The following is a 7,563-nucleotide window of genomic DNA, read 5'->3' on the forward strand; positions in this document are numbered from 1 at the left end:
CAAGTTTGACAAAAATCCATCATGAGGTTTTCAGGAAGAAGATGAAAATGTACAATTCAGGCCCCCATTTGGACCCTTCCAACCAACCCCCCCCCCCTACCCCCAAGAGGGGCACCCCTGGATCTCCTATGAACAAACTTGAAACTACAGTCATTAATGTACTCACTCATAGTATTATCTCAGCTCTATGACTTCTGATTCTAGAGAAGATTTTTAAAGATTCCTTCATTTTGGGGGTTTGGGCCCCCTGGGGGCCCCCTGGGCGGGGCATGGTGCCCATTTTAACAAATTGAGATCCTAACCCCCTAGGGATGCTACCTGCCAAGTTTGGTGAAAATGGGTCATGGGGTTCTCAAGAAGAAGATAAAAATGTACAATTTAGGCCCCATTAGGACCCCTCCTCACCCCCCCCCCTCCCCTGGGTCCCAAGGGGGGCACCCCTGATTCTGCCATGAACAAACTTGAAACTACAGTCATCAATGTACTAACTCATAGTATTAACCTAGCTCTATCACTTCTGGTTCTAGAGAAGAAGATTTTTGCGGATTCCTTAATTTTGGGGGGTTTGGGCCCCCTGGGGGCCCCCTGGGTGGGTCATGGTGCCCATTTTAACAAATTGAGATCCTAACCCCCTAGGGATGCTACCTGCCAAGTTTGGTGAAAATGGGTCATGGGGTTCTCAAAGAAGAAGATGAAAATGTACAATTTAGGCCCCATTAGAACCCTTCCCCACCCCCCTCCCCTGGGTCCCAAGGGGGGCACCCCTGATTCTGCCATGAACAAACTTGAAACTACAGTCATCAATGTACTAACTCATAGTATTAACTTAGCTCTATCACTTCTGGTTCTAGAGAAGAAGATTTTTACAGATTCCTTAATTTTGGGGGGTTTGGGCCCCCCTGGGGGCCCCCTGGGTGGGGCATGGTGCCCATTTTAACAAATTGAGTTCCTAAATCCCCTAGGGATGCTACCTGCCAAGTTTGATGAAAATCGGTCTTGGGGTTTTCAAGAAGAAGATGAAAATGTAAAAAGTTTACGCACGACGCACGACGGACGACGGACGCCGGACGAAGGGCGATCGCAATAGCTCACTTGAGCCTTTGGCTCAGGTGAGCTAAAAACAAAAACAAAACAAAAAATTGAATATGGATTATAAGCATTCTCATATCATGCTTTTTCTAGGAATGTTTGTCATTATTACCCAGTAAATCTCATAAAGTTATGTGTAAATTGTACACTCTTGATCACAGCATGATGCACCATTACTATTTTGGTTAGATTTTTTTTTTTTTTTCCAAACACCAGCAGCTAAAGTATGGCTTGGATGAAATTCCAAAGGGACAATTCTGAAGTAGTCTCAATCTTAGACTGTACATACAATATCAGTTTATCACACTTCATACATGGTACGCACATGCATTCATACATGTACTTCTTTTGCTTGCGAATAACCAAGATATATACTCATACACTAAAGTTATGATAGATGTTCCCTCCTGCAAAGTACCCCCCCCCCCCTCCCCCGGCCAGAAAAAAGGAAACAAAAGTTATGAAGAGTGGAGCAGTCTGCGAGTAGCTGAGTTTGTATCTCTGATCTCAAGCCAGCCAAGAGCTGCTACAGAGTTCTTTCTGTGTTCACAAGGCCCCGTTAATTTGGCATTGTTCCAGCTGCCCTGCCATGGAAGACAACTAGCACTGAATATCTCCTCAAACTTGTGAATTTGTCAAGAAAATCTTCAATTAGAAGGTTCTACCAACATAGAGCCAGGAAAATTTTTGTTGTAATTCTTTAAACTAGGAATTCACATATCAGTTATATTCAAAATGAGCACAGGCTAGGTAGCCAGAGTTTTTTTTTTTTTCTTGGAATAAAAAGATGCAATGCAACTTGGATGTATAAGTTGATTTTTTTCTTGCATCATATTTGGTGTAGTCGGCAGGATATTCCTCACAACCCACATCCTGGCTGCCGGTGAGCCATGTGCGACCCCTAACTGCCCCCTATGAGTCAGCTCTCAACAGGCACTTGTATCCCTATGCATCACAGCAGAGTCAACCTATATTTTGCAAAATTCACAACTCAAAAAAAAAAAAAAAAAAAAATAGTGCCTCCTGTCACAAAAGTACATTGAAAATTGTCTCTACAATGGAAACCCTATTCTTTTTTGTTAATAATTGATAACACTTCTTTTTCATTCTGTCTGCCAAGTTTTCAATCGCAGATTCAGCCACTCACAAGATTGTTGTACAAGTCCTAATTTGCAAACTATCACACTTGAAAAATATACAGCAAATACAGTCAATATCATAGTCTATTATATCAAATCTATGTAAAGGTACACATTAACACTATTGCACTCCCAGTAACCTTAGTGAGATTATGACAATGATGTACGTGTAAAACCCAATCCTTATAACATTTGTCATTGTAACACAAAATATCTCACAACTTTATACTATTAATGCCCTATTTCTTTTTATTTAATATCGTAAATTAGTAGCATACTCTCCTATTTTATGGAACAGGAAGATTCTTAATTTTTAAAGGTCTGCTAAGCAGCAGGTATTTCTCCAAGCAAATTGCATATAAGCACACAATGTACATGTAGCAAGATACACTTGTTAAATCACTCACACATACACACACACAAACATACATGATCTTTGTATTTTCAGTTTGTTGAGTACAGAGTAGAGTTGTGCATATCAGCCATCGCAGTACTAGAGAGAATCGGTGAAACAGGATGATAATCTGACATGACAGCCATGACTTGGCCTCTGTGGATAATGCACTGCATTCAGACACAGAGGAGTACTTGCAGTGAGAAGATCTAGGAGCTGAAGTGAGTTACTGTAAACGTCAATATTTTCGCGCGATTAATTTTTCGCGCTGAGCGGCTCGAAAACATATTCGCGGGTTCTTAAATTCGCGCTCCTCAGCAGGTTAATACAGTCGCTGTTTTCATCCAGCGATTCCAGCGTACGATAAGCGACGTAGCGAGCGGCGCGAGTGCGAGTACAAGCGCTCAACTAACCTCTCTGATTTTACTCGATACATGTACTGTAGTACTAGTACTGTAGTCGCGGGGATGTAGCACACCAATCGGCCTGGACTCGGTGCGTGCGGTGCGTGCGATGATACTGCTATATGCGTAAACATGTCTGTACTACGTAGCAGTATCATCGACGAAGCACACACAATTCAGGCCGTTCAAAATGTGCATGGAAAATTGCGAAGATATATTCGCACGTTTTTGAATTCGCGCTAGCCAAACGTAGCGCGAAATCCGCGAAAATTAATGTACACACCGCGAAAATTTCCACGTTTACAGTACACTACACTTCCTCTACAGGGGAACCTCATTATAATAAGGACCCCCAAAACCATAACAATTACCTTGTTATATCAGGTTTCTCACTACATAAGGGTACAAAACAAAGAACTGTAAAGAGTTGGGACCTGTAAAATCCCCTTGTTACAAGATCTCATTAATTCCAACCTTTGTATAGCAAGGTTCTGATGTACTTCATGTTCACGGTGGCTTTATAATTTGAAGTATGAAATTTAACAGACAAAATAGGACAAAATACAACAAAATCAGATAGAGAATAACATACATTGTGTAGTGCGAGAGTTGTGCTTTCACAAAAACAATGATAACAGTTGCAACTATGTATGGAACTTGAAATGATGATCTATGATGTCCATCACCTCGCAAGTCTACCACTGACCTGTAAATAAGTCTTCACTAAATTTTGCCTTTTTGATGTGAAATCACTGAAAGTAACTGCATTGCTAGTATTTAATTACTGCTGTGTTGGAGTAATTAATAATGGCTTATAAGGAGTGAAAAGCAATTGTAATTGCTTGACTATCTTATTAAAAAATAAATGAAAATACATGTTTTGGGCTTGTATTTCTTGTACCATTGAATAATAGAACTGAGACATGATGAAACTACCTCATCTGATTCAATGTGATTCAGACCATCATCACTCTTCTTGAGAAGATTTGCAAGTACAAGTATGTTTTTTTTTTTTTAAATCCTTTAAATGTCTATTTAAGATAATTTTCCCATGCTCTTTGTTTGATTTTACTCTGTTTACTCAAGTGACAGTAGCATGTTGTGTGGTATGACTGCACTTGACATGTTCCATTCCTGGAATTGACCACATCTGATAAACTTTTTCCCTGGCCTCCAACACCAGCTGGAGCCCAAAGCCATTGGTGTACTCAGGTGGTGAATGACTCTGAATTCAAATCAAGGTTACAAGCTTGGTTCCGAGCTGCAGGGATGTCAAAAGGAAACACAAGAGTTTATAAACAATTAAACTTGTCACACAGTTATATGCAAGTTCTGAAAATGTATTACCATAATGACAAATTTTTTTACAAGAGTAGATAGATATCAGAAAAGAAAAATCAAAAGTTACCATGAACAACACTGAAAAATATATGTCAGAGCATACCCATCAGGCATAATATATAAAATATACCACAAGTTCAGTGTGTGTATTTGAAATATGTTTCCTAATGTACGATGCTCCGCCTCACTCATTTTCTTCTGTCCTGTTCATTGGACCACTGGTTATAAAAATAAGATCTATCAAATGTAAACCAACTCCTGACTGTGGAGCCTTTCAGACAAAAAAATATTTCATATATGACCTTCTAATCATAACATTCATGAGTGTTAATAAATCTATGGCTCATGGTCAACATACAACTGCTTACTAAATGGAATCACTAAAAGAACATCATCCCGTATTTTTCTGTGCACAGTGGAGAAGCTGGAACTCAAGATTTTGTAAATCAGTCTAAGTGTTGCCTTGATTGAGATCAACTAGACAAAGACCGCAAAAATAATATGTTTATATGTAGCCAATTCCAAGCAGAAATGTTCTTTCTTGAGCAAGCAGAATGCATGATGGCATGACAAACACTGGGAAATCTTCTTAAGTTAGGTTTCATTGACATTATAATTACTCCTAGAGCTGGAGTCTCTACCAACATTAGTCTTTACAATTTTATCTGAACAATTTGTTTCAACATTCAGTTATCAGTTCTTGGATATCTACTTCATGTACACTTATATTTTGTTTTACGCAATATACTGGAATTTAAAAAAGTAAGACAAACATCAATGATAATCAGCTTTGAGAGAAGACACAGTAAGACAGACAATTACCCCATTCATCCTAAACAAAAGTCTATTTCTGAAGCCTCCTCGCATAGCCTTGAGCAGCCTTTTAGCTCACTATAGCACACAGAATATGGTGAAATAAATTTGATCTGATCAGATGCTCAAACCACCTACAGGGGATGGTTTCACAGCCTCCTATCACACACATCTATAGCAGCCTCAAAGAGGTTAACCTGCAGTATAAATGCTGAAGGTTTTGAGAAATCGCCACTTGCTGGCCTGGCACTAAATCATTGCAGATCGCTCCCCCCCCCCCCACCCCCCCCCCCCCCCCCCCACCCCAACCACTAATGTAACAAGTCAGCAGATGTGACTGACCATGAACGAATGCAGCTCACTTTTCCCAGCAGATGTGATATTCAAAAGTATGTTCCATTTATTGGAGGAAAATTTGTTCGCCATGAGAAAGGAACCAGTCGGGACCTGCTGAGGCAATACCTGGTGGCAGTATGAATGGGGTAAGAGTCAACTCACCATCAAAGTACGTAGTGTCAGTCTCATTATCCGGGGCAGGGAGAAATGGGGGCTTCATCTCTTGCACCTTGTCCCACTTGATGTCTCCAAAGAATGCATGAGATTTCACACCTATATAGGGACAGAATGAATTTCTTATGTGACTGATTGTTGCGACTGTTCTCTTCTAGGATCACAATGGGGATTACAGTACAGTGGGAGTAACGTCAAGATACCTTTGATCTCAACGATTCTCCAATACGATTGTTCGGTACTGAGAGGAAACGTCTTATCAATGTCTGAGTACTCACAGCAATATACCTATACACTCTCATTTCGTCTGAAAAGTGGGGTTCCATTTTTATACAATGCAGTTTAATGATGTCAATAAGTTTGCTGAGTAAGGAAAGTGATTGTGTATTCACCTTGTATTTTCAATGTAAAGTATTTGTAGAGTATTTTGATATCATGAGAATGGAAGACAGCTGCCTACCATACACCTGATACTGTGGTAGGACTCAACTAAATTGACATCCATGTGACTTAATCCCTTCCATGACATTTTTTTTTGTGTGTGTTTTGGCAATTAGACAAAATAGTTCTTAAATAATGACTGCAGATAAGTTTCTCAGCACAATCTTTTAACCTTTTCATCTTTTAATCTCTTAATAATCATCACGTGGTAACTTGACCTTTTCCTGCAGGTATGAGGTAATGACTATGCAGGGCTTAACATTGATGGTGACCCTATGGCCCCAACGCCACTACGAATTAATGTTAGACCATCAAATTTTTAAAAGGGCTATCTTTTGATGGCTGATTGGGCACTTAAGATTCAAAATCGATTTGCATGTTTTGAGTTTATTTTGGGCCACTACATTCATTTTAGAAGGCATCAAAATTTCAGATTTGAAGATCTTGCTTGAAGGGGCCAAAACAGAAAGAAAAAGTTAAGTGTTGAACCCTGGATTATGTAATGCTATCTAATGCAAGGCTGCACACTGGCACTGGTCTGATGGTCCCTGACCAGTAAAAATCACTGTTGGACCAGAAACTTTTTTAGAAATGGACCAGTAAAAATTTGAAACACTGGGTACCTACTGGTCCGACAGACAGGTCGGACCAGTAGAAAAAATGGGTTAGTGTGCAGCCCTGTCTAATGACAGCTCAAAGTTTCTCTTTTGCTCAGCATGTGCACTCAGAGAGAGCATTGATACTGACCTTCTGTTGCAGGTCGCTGGTCTGGAGAAAGTGTCAAGAGACGTTCTATCAGGTCCTGTGCAGTGATTAAAATAGCCTCCTCCCCTTCCGGCCAGGATAAGTCTGAAATAGACACAATCAACATCAACATGTATAGGCACTGTACACACAGATTTAAGAGACTTTGTATGATGGTGTAAAAACTGAAGTAAAATTTGTTAACACTTCCACACTGCAAGACAAGACAGGAACTGCAAATTACCACTTGGCACTAAGACACTACATGTATATTCCCCTAGAATACAGTGCTCAACAGTTAATTGAGAACTGATGAAATACCAAGAAGAACTATTCTTTAAGGATGAATATCCCTTTTGCAAACTTCACAAAATTTGGCATGGTTGAAGAATAATGTCCCCCAAACATCACTTATGAAATGCTACCACATGTATAATACACCTAAGAGTTTTTGAAAAAGAAATGGGAAACCTATAGTAGGTATTTCCCCACCATCTAAGAGAAGTTTCCAGTTTGATGATTCTGAGGAAGGTCGGATCTGACTGAAATACCTCTGCAATATACCAGCTTATGAAAGGAATCTGATTTTCACAGTTGCAAAAGGGACACACAAACTTAAATTCTTTAGTAGCCAGGCCGCATTGACACATCCCTTGAAAAAGAATCACTGTGTCAATTATCAATGCAA

Source organism: Diadema antillarum, unplaced genomic scaffold, assembly GCF_040938485.1.
Source record: "Diadema antillarum isolate AM-2024a unplaced genomic scaffold, OU_Dant_1.0 scf00000025, whole genome shotgun sequence".
Taxonomy (NCBI): domain Eukaryota; kingdom Metazoa; phylum Echinodermata; class Echinoidea; order Diadematoida; family Diadematidae; genus Diadema; species Diadema antillarum.